This window comes from Astyanax mexicanus, chromosome 6, assembly GCF_023375975.1.
Source record: "Astyanax mexicanus isolate ESR-SI-001 chromosome 6, AstMex3_surface, whole genome shotgun sequence".
NCBI classification, from domain to species: domain Eukaryota; kingdom Metazoa; phylum Chordata; class Actinopteri; order Characiformes; family Acestrorhamphidae; genus Astyanax; species Astyanax mexicanus.
This window is the reverse complement of record NC_064413.1, coordinates 55,077,389-55,089,488: the sequence shown is the minus strand read 5'-3', so window position 1 is coordinate 55,089,488 and position 12,100 is coordinate 55,077,389. Positions and strand designations below refer to the sequence as shown.

At 39.5% G+C, this 12,100-nt stretch overlaps 1 protein-coding gene across 9 annotated transcripts in view; it reads right to left on the bottom strand.

Moving 5' to 3' along the window:
- The window catches only part of ntng1a (netrin g1a), a 251,461-nt gene extending 239,902 nt beyond the window's left edge, over positions 1-11,559 (bottom strand). For 7 of the 9 annotated variants that reach the window (XM_049480893.1, XM_049480894.1, XM_049480890.1 and 4 more), the window contains exon 1: positions 8,003-8,644. The gene's annotated coding sequence lies outside the window, so the exon portion shown is untranslated. Of the gene's footprint in view, positions 1-2,894; positions 3,129-8,002; positions 8,645-11,299 lie in introns of those variants that run through there. The other 2 variants (XM_049480888.1, XM_049480889.1) reach the window with 2 other exon arrangements.
- Positions 11,560-12,100: the final 541 nt, after the last annotated feature.

The window sequence follows — 12,100 nt, the reverse complement described above, 5'->3', positions numbered from 1 at the left end:
GTAGTAGTAATGTGAGAAGTAGTAGTAATGGCAATAACAGTATTAGTAATAGAAATAATAACAGTAGTAGTAGTGGTTGTAGTAGTAGTAGTAGTAGTAGTAGTAACAGTAGCAGTAGTGTGAGAAGTAGTAGTAATGGTAATAACAGTAGTAGTAATAGAAGTAATAACAGTAGTAGTAGTGGTTGTAGTAGTAGTAGTAGTAGTAGTAGTAGTAACAGTAGCAGTAGTGTGAGAAGTAGTAGTAATGGTAAAACAGTAATAGTAATAGAAGTAATAACAGTAGTAGTAATAGAAGTAATAACAGTAGTAGTAATGGTAATAACAGTAGTAGTAGTTGTAGTAGTAGTAGTAACAGTAGCAGTAGTGTGAGAAGTAGTAGTAATGGTAATAACAGTAGTAGTAGTAGTAGTAGTAGTAACAGTAGCAGTAGTGTGAGAAGTAGTAGTAATGGTAATAACAGTAGTAGTAATAGAAGTAATAACAGTAGTAGTAGTGGTGGAAGTAGTAGTTGTAGTAACAGTAGCAGTAGTAGAAGTTGTAGTAATGGTAATAACAGTAGTGGTAATAGTAGTAATAACAGTTATATTTGTACTAATAGGATAAGTATTAGTGGTAGAAGTGGTAGTAATTATTAGCAGCAGCTATAAGAATAATAGTAGTAGTATCAGTAATTATTAATGATTAGTTGAGTGGGATCTCCTGTATTGAATATAGATTATTGATTATGGATATGGAGTTGATAATCAAATTTTACACAGTAAGGTGTGGGAGATATTACTCTCTCTCTCTCTCTCTCTCTCTCTCTCTCTCTCTCAGTCTCTCTCTCTCTGTGGTGATGGAGGGATAGAGGTATGTATTATTAAGGACTCTTTCCTGAAAGGCCGCTATGTTCAGTTTTACTACTCAAAATATCCCACTGGAGAGCTGAGCACATGTCCGGGGACAGACTGTGCTCTGAAACCCATGTGGTCACAGTCTGAAGTCACACTGTAAACCACTAATCCTTACTAACATGAATACAACACCATAACACCACAGTTACACCTTTATTACACCACCATTACACATATATTACACTAATATGTTTTGCTGCTTCAGGACCTGGAAGATATGCTGTGATAAATGGAACCATGAATGCTTATGTCTACCAAAAAGTCCAAAAGGGACCTTGTGACCTCAAGCTCAGGTGTACTTGGGTTCTGCAGCAGGACAATGACCCAAATCACACAAACAAAAAGTCCTCCTCTGAATGGCTGAAGAGAAACTAAATGAAGATTTTGGAGTGGTCTAGTTAAAGTCTGGATGATTGAGATGCTGTAGATGTTATTTAAATGTGTGAATGATATGTAAAAACATCACTATATATCTTAAATAAGCACAATTTACTGCAAAACCTCTACATACAATTTAGTTTAAATAGTTGATTTATGTCATTAGTAAATGACTGCAACTTTGTAAAGCACTTATAATTGATAAAATCTGATGCAAACAAAAATAATACAATGCTCTAAATGCATGCAAAACCCTGTTTGTTGTAATTTAACCTTTTTAACCTTGCTCTGTCCAACATCTCAGATAAAAATGCATGACTCTATATTCACCCAGACTGAATAATGTTATGAAGTAAGTCTATATCATGCAGTGAATCAATTAGAGAAATCAATATACCTTTAATTAGGCACACAATCAGCAAAATGTCCCGCATACTTTCTATATTAAAGCCAGCCATTTAAGTCAGTCTAAGCAGCTTCTATTCTACAAATACAATACTCTAAATTATTATTTTAATACTAAATCATGCACAAATAAAACTGAAAAATCATATAAATCCATCCAGATTTCAGCATTTCATTCCATTCCTGTTTATATTGTGGAGAAAAACAGTTAGAAAATCATTTATGGCTCCAATTAGCCACAACTTCAGCACAATTGATGGCAACAGTTATGCTACAATAATGTTACCAGCTAGTTAGTCTAAATTAATTTATATATGTTTTATATATAATTAACACACACTTTTACCATACTTTTATCACCCTTCAATCAATGATATAAGTATCAAGTGATACTACTGTACCAATTTGAAGTAATGGAAAGTCAAACCTAGGAACAATCTATATGGAGTTAAAATCTGACATTTGGAGTCCTATAAAACCAGCAAATCAAACTTTTATCAAATTACACCAACAATTTCTTGTAGAAGCCTTTCGATACTATTGCTGATATAAGTATCAAGTGGTACTACTGTACCAATTTGAAGTAATAGGAAGTCAAATCTAGGAAAAATGTCTATTTGGTTTGCCAAAACCAGAAATTTTGAGTTCTCTAAAACCAGCAAATCAAACTTTTATCAAATTACACCAACAATTTCTTACAGAATCCTTTCTATACTATTTATAATATAAGTATCAAGTGATACTACTGTACCATTTTGGAGTAATGGGAAGTCAAACCTAGGAAAAATGTCTATTCAGTTTTGCATAAACCAGAATTCAACATATTTTCATTCTTAAATCTGATTTTATCTTAAGGCGAGAGGGTCACCACCGCTAGAGGGCGCCCTGAGTGAGCTCTGTGCACTAAACCCCCTCCCCATCAAGTCACCTCCACTCCCACAGTACTGATGCTGCTACTGGATGCACGAGGCACAACTGACCGAGGCTTTCTTTCTAATAACAAGCACGAGCCCACAAAAACATTTTACACAGAGAGAAGAAACAGTGCTGCACGCTTTTTGCACGAGCCAATCTCTATATCTACACATATTTTTGCATGCACTTAAATAAAAACATAAAAAAGACTTTAAAAAAAGCATCTGAATGCATCGTATTTACGCATTAATGCAGCCAGCCAGGGCTCGTGCACGCCGCGCGCTCCAGCTGCTCTACTCACGCGATGCGGTGCAACCCTCGTCTCGTCTCGCCTCGCTGTCCCGCGCGCGTAAAACCGCGCTCAACAAGTCCAAGCCAAAAGAAGGAGAAGAATGAGAGGAAGAAGGAGAACAAGACGAAGAACGAGAGGCACGCGGGATGCTCTTCAAAGCGCGAGCGTGATGAGAGTGGAAGAATAAAGGGGGGACAAGACACAGCCTCTTAAAGTTGATGAGCCACCAGAAACTGAAGCCGCTGACTAATTGCACCGCGTGTCTGGCACGTCAATCTTCGTCTTTTACGCACGCAGGACTGGGATTAAATGGGGTGATGGTAAGGGTTTAGGGAGGCGGGGGGGGGGGGGGGGGGGGGGGGTGCAAGGAGCGTCCCAGTCAGCACGTTGTGTAGTCCGGACTGTCTGTGCACGAGACCCACATGCACACAGGTCCCCAAAAAACATCTAAAACGAGTACAGGTCTGAATTCGTATTCGTGCCGTCTTTTACGCACAAACACATTTTACACACACACACACACTGTGGGATCAAATGAGGTGGACTGATAGATTGATTTGATGGGTGGGGGGGGGAGGGGGGGGGGCAGAAGGGTGTTCCAGTAATGTCTCAGTCAGCACGTTGTCCACCACACACACACACACACACACATAGACACACACACACATTATAATATAGGTTTATGTTTGAGTAAAATGAACATTGTTGTTTTATTCTATAAACTACAGACAACATTTCTCCCAAATTACAAATAAAAATATTCTCATTTAGAGCATTTATTTACAGAAAATGAGAAATGTCTGAAATAACAAAAAAAAAGATGCAGAGCTTTCAGACCTCAAATAATGCAAAGAAAACAAGTTCATATTCATAAAGTTTTAAGAGTTCAGAAATCTATTCTATGTAATATTTGGTGGAATAACCCTGGTGGTTTTTAATCACTGTTTTTTTTTTTCATGCATCTTGGCATCATGTTCTCCTCCACCAGTCTTACACACTGCTTTTGGATAACTTTATGCTGCTTTACTCCTGGTGTAAAATTCAAGCAGTTCAGTTTGGTGGTTTGATGGCTTGTGGTCATCCATCTTCCTCTTGATTATATTTTAGAGGTTTTTAATTTGGTAAAATCAAAGAAACTCATCATTTTTAAGTGCTCTCTTATTTTTTTTCTAACACGTGTTGGGATCAAATTGGGTGGATTGACGGATTGATTTGGGAGGGGGTTGGGGGTAGATGGTACCAGTATCATCCCAGTCAGCAAGTTATATAGTCCAGCCTGGGCAACAACATACAAAATCCAACCACATACATTACAGCTCCCCTAAAAACTTGAAAAAAAAAAACTAAAACATATTTAAATTTGTATTGTCATCTTTTACACACACTGGAATTAAATGTGGTGAACTGATTGAGCTGATGGATTGGTGATGGTGATGGGGGTAGGGTGTGTGTGTGTACGGGTGTGCATGAAATATGCTTCTTAAAAGCATAGAACACTTAATAACCATCTATTTTTTTTTACATTAAATAACCTTTAAGCAACCTTTATTTAAGGTATTATTGCCTAACAATGTTAAAGAACGAACTCACAGGAACAATAACAAGACAACCACCTATTAAGAACCTGTGCTTTTGCTATTTAATAATATTAAATGATAGTATAGAGATAATAATACGATAAATCATCAAATCTGCCTTTTTAGTAAAGCACTGTTATAGTATAAAGCATAACAGATTGGCTCCCACAGGAAGGTATACAAGACTTACGAGACACAGCCAATAACATATATATATAGCAAATCTATAACAAATCAGGCGAGAACGCAAAAAGAAGAAAAAACACATATGAACACTTGTTACCTGGGACCAAATAGAGGGAGGGGTTATAACTAAACCCTGTGATTAGCTGAAAATTTGAGGGGTGGTATGTGATGGTCACTGGGTGATGTATGGGTTTAGAGGTGGGGCAGAAACATCAGCTGATTAAGCTGAGCAGTGTGCCTCTGAAAGCGTTGAGATCCAGAAATAGGATTTAGGGTTTAGTGCCTCTTTAATATACAATAAATAAAGAGATTACTGAACAAGTAACACTTTTTTTACACACTTTTAGAAATGGAAAAATGAGGAGTATTCAATGCACTTCAACACTACAACGCTTCAGTATAAAATAAGTGAGTACTCTTCATTCCAACAGTGTGGACAGAACAATGTCCAGTCCCTGAAAAGACACAAAAACCCATAACACACAACCACACACACACACAGAGAAAAACTGATCAAATAGGGGGAAGGTTGGTTTGGGAAAAGTTGGGATCAATGCAATTTAGCACTTCAATATAATTTGTGTTTCAGTGGTCTACTAAAGCACTGCCCCTATGATCAGGAGATCACTGATTCAGATCCCGGTCATGCAGCTTGCCATCAGCTGCTGAAGCCCTGAGAGAGCACAGTTAGCCTTGCTCTCTCTGGGTGGGTACAGTAGATGGCGCTCTCTCTTTCCCCTCATCACTCCTAGGGTGATGTGGATCAGCACAAGGCTGCGTCTGTGAGCTGATGTATCAGAACCGAGTCGCTGCGCTTTCCTCCGAGCATTAGCGCTGTGATGCTACTCGGCAATGCTGCATCAGCATGTACATGTCAAAATCCACTTAAATCATAGATAAAACACAATATAAAGCTTTTTACCATTACCATCCCAAGCATGTGGTCAATATGCTGTCCAGTCCCTTCAAAACACATATACAGCTCTGGAACAAAATAAGAGAGTGCTTAAAATGATAAAAATGAGTTTCTTTGATTTTACCAAATTGAAAACCTCTGGAATATAATCAAGAGGAAGATGGATGATCACAAGCCATCAAACCACCAAACTGAACTGCTTGAATTTTTGCACCAGGAGTAAAGCAGCATAAAGTTATCCAAAAGCAGTGTGTAAGACTGGTGGAGGAGAAGAACATGATGCCAAGATGCATAAAAACTGTGATTAAAAACCAACCAGGGTTATTCCACCAAATATTGATTATTTCTGAACTCTTAAAACTTTATGAATATGAACTTGTTTTCTTTGCATTATTTGAGGTCTGAAAGCTCTGCATCTTTTTTTGTTATTTCAGACATTTCTCATTTTCTGTAAATAAATGCTCTAAATTACAATATTTTTATTTGGAATTTGGGAGAAATGTTGTCTGTAGTTTATAGAATAAAACAACAATGTTCATTTTACTCAAACATAAACCTATAAATAGCAAAATCAGCCTGGGGTCAAATAGGGGAAAGAATGGATTGGGGTGGAATCAATTCAATTTAGCACTTTAATATAATTTAATTGATGTTAATGTTGTAGTGGTGTGCAATGTCCTGTCCCCCAAATTATAGGTCTACGACAAACTTGTGATATTGCTTTTTATACACAAGTACACACACATATATATCACACACACACACATCGGGAGGTCGATGAACTTCCACACTTCTGTACTTTAATATAAAATGAGATGAGCAGAGTGATTACTGTCCTCATTACATCCACCTCAAACTTTGGAAGGACATCTTTCTCATGCAACCGCACACACACACACACACACACACACACACACACACACACACACACACTCGGATCATATAGAGAGTGAAATGGATTGAGAAGGGGTGGGGTCAATGCACTTTCACACTCCTTTCATTTCACCTCAATTCATTTCATTATATCAATAAATGGAACGATTTCTGTCTCAGTTGTTTGGATAATTCAACATTCAAGTCTCCCAAAAAATACATACTACATACTGTAAACTTCAAACTTCTTCTTATGCACACCTACACACCCTGCTAGGATCAAATGAGCGAGTCAAAGAGTCAATGCATTTCAGCATTTTAATATAAAATGAGATCAAAAGAACGATTACTGTCCCAATAGTGTGGGCAATACAATGACCAATCTCACAGAAACTATACATACATAATACATAACTTACGTAATGCCTTATTTGGCATATATATACATCTAATAAGGGGGATATATTGTGAAGGGGGTGTTGATGGGGATAAAGGGGTACTGCATTGCTGCATTTCAGTATAAAATGAGATGAATAGAACGATTACTGTCCCAGTAGTGTGGACAATACAATGTCAAGTCCCCAATAAATACGCCTACGTCAAACTTCATAAATCCATCTTTCACCAGCAAGCACAAGCGTGCACACACATACACTGGGATCATATATAGGTGAGAGACGAACTGAGCACTTCTGTACTTATTTACAATATAAAAAATGAATAGAACGATAGTGTAGGCAATGCACCATCAGGTCCCCAAAAAATACACCTACGTTAAACTTTGTAAAGCCATCTTAATTTTTAACACGCAAGCGTGAAAATGCATACACTGGGGTCATATAAAGGAGGGATAAATTAGGAAGAGGTGGGATCAATGCACATCTGTACTTCTGTACTTATTTACGATATAAAATCAATAGAACGATTAATGCAATGTCAAATCACCCAAAAATATGCCTACGTCAAACTTCGCAAAGCCATCTTATTTTTCACACGCAAGTGCAAGCGTGCAAACGCATACACTGGGATCATATAAGGGAGGGATAAATTGGGAAGGGGTGGGATCAATGCACATCCGCACTTCTGTACTTGTACTATATAAAATTTAAAAAACGATTACTGTCCCTGTAGTGTGGCAATGCAATGTCAAGTCCCCAAAAAATACGCCTACGTGAAACTTCGTAAAGCCATCATATTTTTCACACGCAAGCGCAAGCGCACGCATGCAAACACTGGGATCATATAGATACATTGAGAGGGGGTGGGATCAATGCACATCTGCACATCTGTGTTTATTAACGATATAAAATTAAAAAAAAAATGATTACTGTCCCAGTTGTGTAGGCAATGCAATGGCAAGTCCCCAAAAAATACGCCCACGTAAAACTTCCTAAAGCCATTTTTCACACGCAAGTGCAAGCGCGCACACACACACACACAATGGGATCAAATAGAGGGAGGGATGAATGGATTGGGGTATTGTAAAGGGGTGGCGGTCAATGCAATTCAATGCACTTCAGTGCCATTCAGTGCAATTCAATGCAAAATAAAATCTAAATGATTACCGTCCACGTTGCACGATGTCCAGCAGCGCGTGCACAAGATCCACCAACACACGCTCGCGCAGGTCAACCCCCAAAAACAATACGTCCAGAAAACGTCAAAACTTCGCTCCTCCGCTCACACTCACTTCAAAGCGTCCCGGTGCGTGCCGTGCAGAGAGCGCGCGCTCCAGCAGCCGTACCTCCACTCCGTGCGTCCGCGCGACCGTCCGTCTGCTCCTCCTCCGCGAGGCTCGGGTGGGACATGAATCACCCAGAAATTAGGCTCGAGCCACAGCAGCCCCCCCGGCGCTCAGGCAGGACCCCTCCATCTCCCCCCGTCTCGCGCGCAGCCAGCACACATACTGACACTGCAAGCTCGCGCAGGCACGCACGCACACACACTTTAACACACACTCCTGTGCGCTCCAGCAGGTCCAGTCTGAACACGCACACACACACTTACGCACACACACTCACAATGCTCTGATACCAGTAATCACAGTAGGTTGATGATGGTGCTGAAGATGCTGAAGATGAGCAGGTACCGTCCCAGCCGGACAGGTGCACGAGCACGAGCACGGGCAGGACCAGGGGGTTCGAGATGATGACAGATCAGAAATCTGCTCCAGATGCGCGCGGCTGATATAAAGCTCCACACACGCAGCAGCAGCAGCGCGCGCTGAGAGAGGGAGGAAAACTCCGCAGGGTCCTAGAGCCGCCGGTCAGCCCGCAGCAGCTCCGCGCGGCGCGCGCCCTAAACCACGCGCAATTAGATTACAGTGGTAAGCGGAGATGAAACGTATCGCGCGCTAATCACGTGGTGTTCACTATAACCCATAATAACAGAGAAGACTTGAAGTCATTTATCTTTTAACGCTATTTTAACTAAAAGATAAAACTTTTATTTTAGGTATATATAAAGAAATTATACGTATTAGAATGTATGCAATAAAACGTATAATGATAAATATGTATGCATAATAAGTATATGCATGTTTATAGAAACTTATAGAGGCATAAAATAGATGCAGGTCAACATATTTTTAAAAGAAAAAGAACAATATTAGACAAAAAGCAATTCAATATTTTGCAAAATCTTTGTTTTGCAATCTGTGAAATATAGTTTAACACATCCAAGATACATTTTCATCTGAAGTCAACCATCCAAACATATGATAATATTAATAAAGCAATACAAATATTATTGCAGCATGCATATTTATTTTTATGCAGCAATTTATAAAATACAAACATAATTTGACATTGCACAAAACAACACACTTCCTGTGAAGTGTACATTGGGATATCTATGACATATATATGTGTGTGTGTGTGTGTGTGTGTGTGACACATCATTGCATAACTTATTAGTAGCATTATTTCACTAGCATTAATGTGATAATATATGTAATATATAAGTGTATGTGTGAATGCATATACTGTACATAAAGGCCCAAAAGGCCCACAGGTCACCGACTGCACTGTTCACACCAAAGAGAATTTAAGAGAGAGAGAGAGAGAGAGAGAGAGAGAGAGTGTGTGTGTGACATACTGTAATAATGTAAAATAAAATGTACAATGCATTATTTAAACACACACACACACACACACACACACAAGCAAAGAGCCACAAAGACACAAAGTCACCACACTGTCTACACCAGCTTTCTTTGATACCAAAGAGAATATAAGAGAGAAAGAAAGGGAGAGAGAGAGAGAGAGAGAGAGAGAGAGAGAGAGAGAGAGAGTATAATATTACAGTGTAAGGCTAGTGCTGAGTTCCCTCAAAACCTCTTTTAGTACTATATAAAACCATATATATATATATGTATCCTGGAAGTGTTTGATGCTTGTTAAAATGACTAAAATGAAAATGAATGAAAATATTTATTACCAGAGGCCTGCAGGTCACCTCCGAGAGGCTGGTGGTAAATTGATTAAAATCGTCGTTTTTAGGGGTGTAATATCCTGTCCCTTACCCCAAAACTAGTTTGTGATGTGTGTGTGCATGTGTATATTTAGAAGTGAGATATGTTATTTAATATAAAACTAGTTTTATAAATAAAGTAGGAGGCTTGCATGTCACCACCAAAAATAAAATCTTATAATAAATATTTTAATAAAAAGGTTAAAGAGAGAGAGAGAGAGAGTATATATTATATATATATATATATATATATATATATATATATATATATATATATATATATATATATATTACTTAACCTCTTTCTAGTATACAAAACCATATACACATAAACACAGGTGTATTCTGTATTAATATGAATATATAGAATTAAAGGCCTGCAGGTCACCATACTGTTCCCTAAAAGAGAGAGAAGAGAGAGAGAGAGAGAGAGAGAGAGAGAGAGAGAGAGAGAGAGAGAGAGCTATGGCAACCTCTTCTTGATGTACTGTATATAAAATAATATAATATCAGAAAATCAGAACACTGCGTTTTGTTTATATATATAAAGTAGGAGGTCTGTAGGTCACCACAATAAATAAAATCTAATAAAAATTTTGTACATTTAATTTAAATGTATTAAAAACACTTATAGAGAGAATAAAAGAGAGAGAGAGAGAGAGAGAGAGAGAGAGATTGCTATATAGTCTGGTGCTTCAATAAATGCCATTTTTTTAATATAATAAAATAATATATGTGTTATTCAGCAGTTAACCCACGCAGCGCGTGATTCCAGTCTGAGAGCTGCAGTGCTGAACTGGCAGCAGCTCCGCGCGCGATCTGCTAATGGTGTTTAACAGCAGATAGTGATCAGCACTGAACTCCGGCCAGCAGCGCGCGCAAGCGCGAGCCCAGATAGAGCTACACCAGGTAGTTCCACCAGCCGCTTCACCACGGGTGCAAAATCCCAGACTCTCCCAGTCAGAGGCGCGCGGATAACGGGACTGTCTAATTAGTGACGTCAGCAAATTAATTATACAAAAAAGTGCACGGTTAACGCAGCGCGTGCAGAAGAAGTAACGGCACCCCCTCCCACCCCCCCTGCTGAAGAAGGTCTGGAGCACGAGCCTGCAGAAGCCCCGCGGATAAGCCTCACCTGTATGGGCTCGCGGCATCGCGCGCTCTGCAGTATAGACACTCCAAGAATTGAACAGACAATTCCAAATACTCCGAAAGTGCGCGTGCAAACAGCCGCAAACCCGCATCAAAAGTTTGTGATCGCACGCGCCCGCCCGCACATCAATGCAAACCCATGCACACCTATGCACGAGCCCCGCTCACGCGCTCAATCAAATCAATCCAATCCAATCAGCTTTTATATCCCGTTATGAACTGTATCATCATTTCCTCACCTGCAGAACGAGTAGCATGCCCGCGAGGCGCGCGCCCGCTCGCTCTTCAGTCCGAGGAGGCATCCTGCCCGCACTCCAGCTCCGTGTGCACGAGGGAAGAAGGTGTGTGTGTGTGTGCGCGCGCGTGCGCGTGTCAGAGTGTGTGTATGTGTGTGGTGGAGAGAGGGACGCACAAAATAAGAGGAAGAAAATGCATGCGCTAATATGCACCCGGACACAGAGTCGCGAGCGATCCGGAGACTGAGCGCGGCTCGCGCGGGTTTCCTGGTAAGCTCGGTGAGCGCGGAGCGGCAGGACTGAGCAGATGATGATCAGCGAGAGCGCGCGCGGTGGTGTCAACCTCAGCAGACACCGGACCTCAACCTGACGTCAGACAGATGCCGGACTCTATAACGTTTGATAGACGCGAAAATGTATTGAAAAATAAAAATCGAGTCGATATCAATCTTTAACATTAATTTTTACACATTTTAGGGATGTTGTAATTGTGTAGATCTTTCTGAAAATCATGCTCATGGTAATAAACAAATAAAAAAATATTAATTGGTCAAAATCAATCAAGTAATCAATCAATCAATCGCCAAAGCCAGAGATATGCTGGATTTAATAGATAACAAGAGAAAACAGGTTGATGTTAAAGATTTTTTTTATCTTGGGTTGACTGAATCAAGCTTCAGTGTAAGGTATGCATTAAATATTAACTAAAAATTAAAGTCTGATCAAAGTCTAATTAAAGTTTGTGTGAAAAGGAAAATATGACTGACAAAAAATATTGGATTAAACCCAATATTAGACAAATGT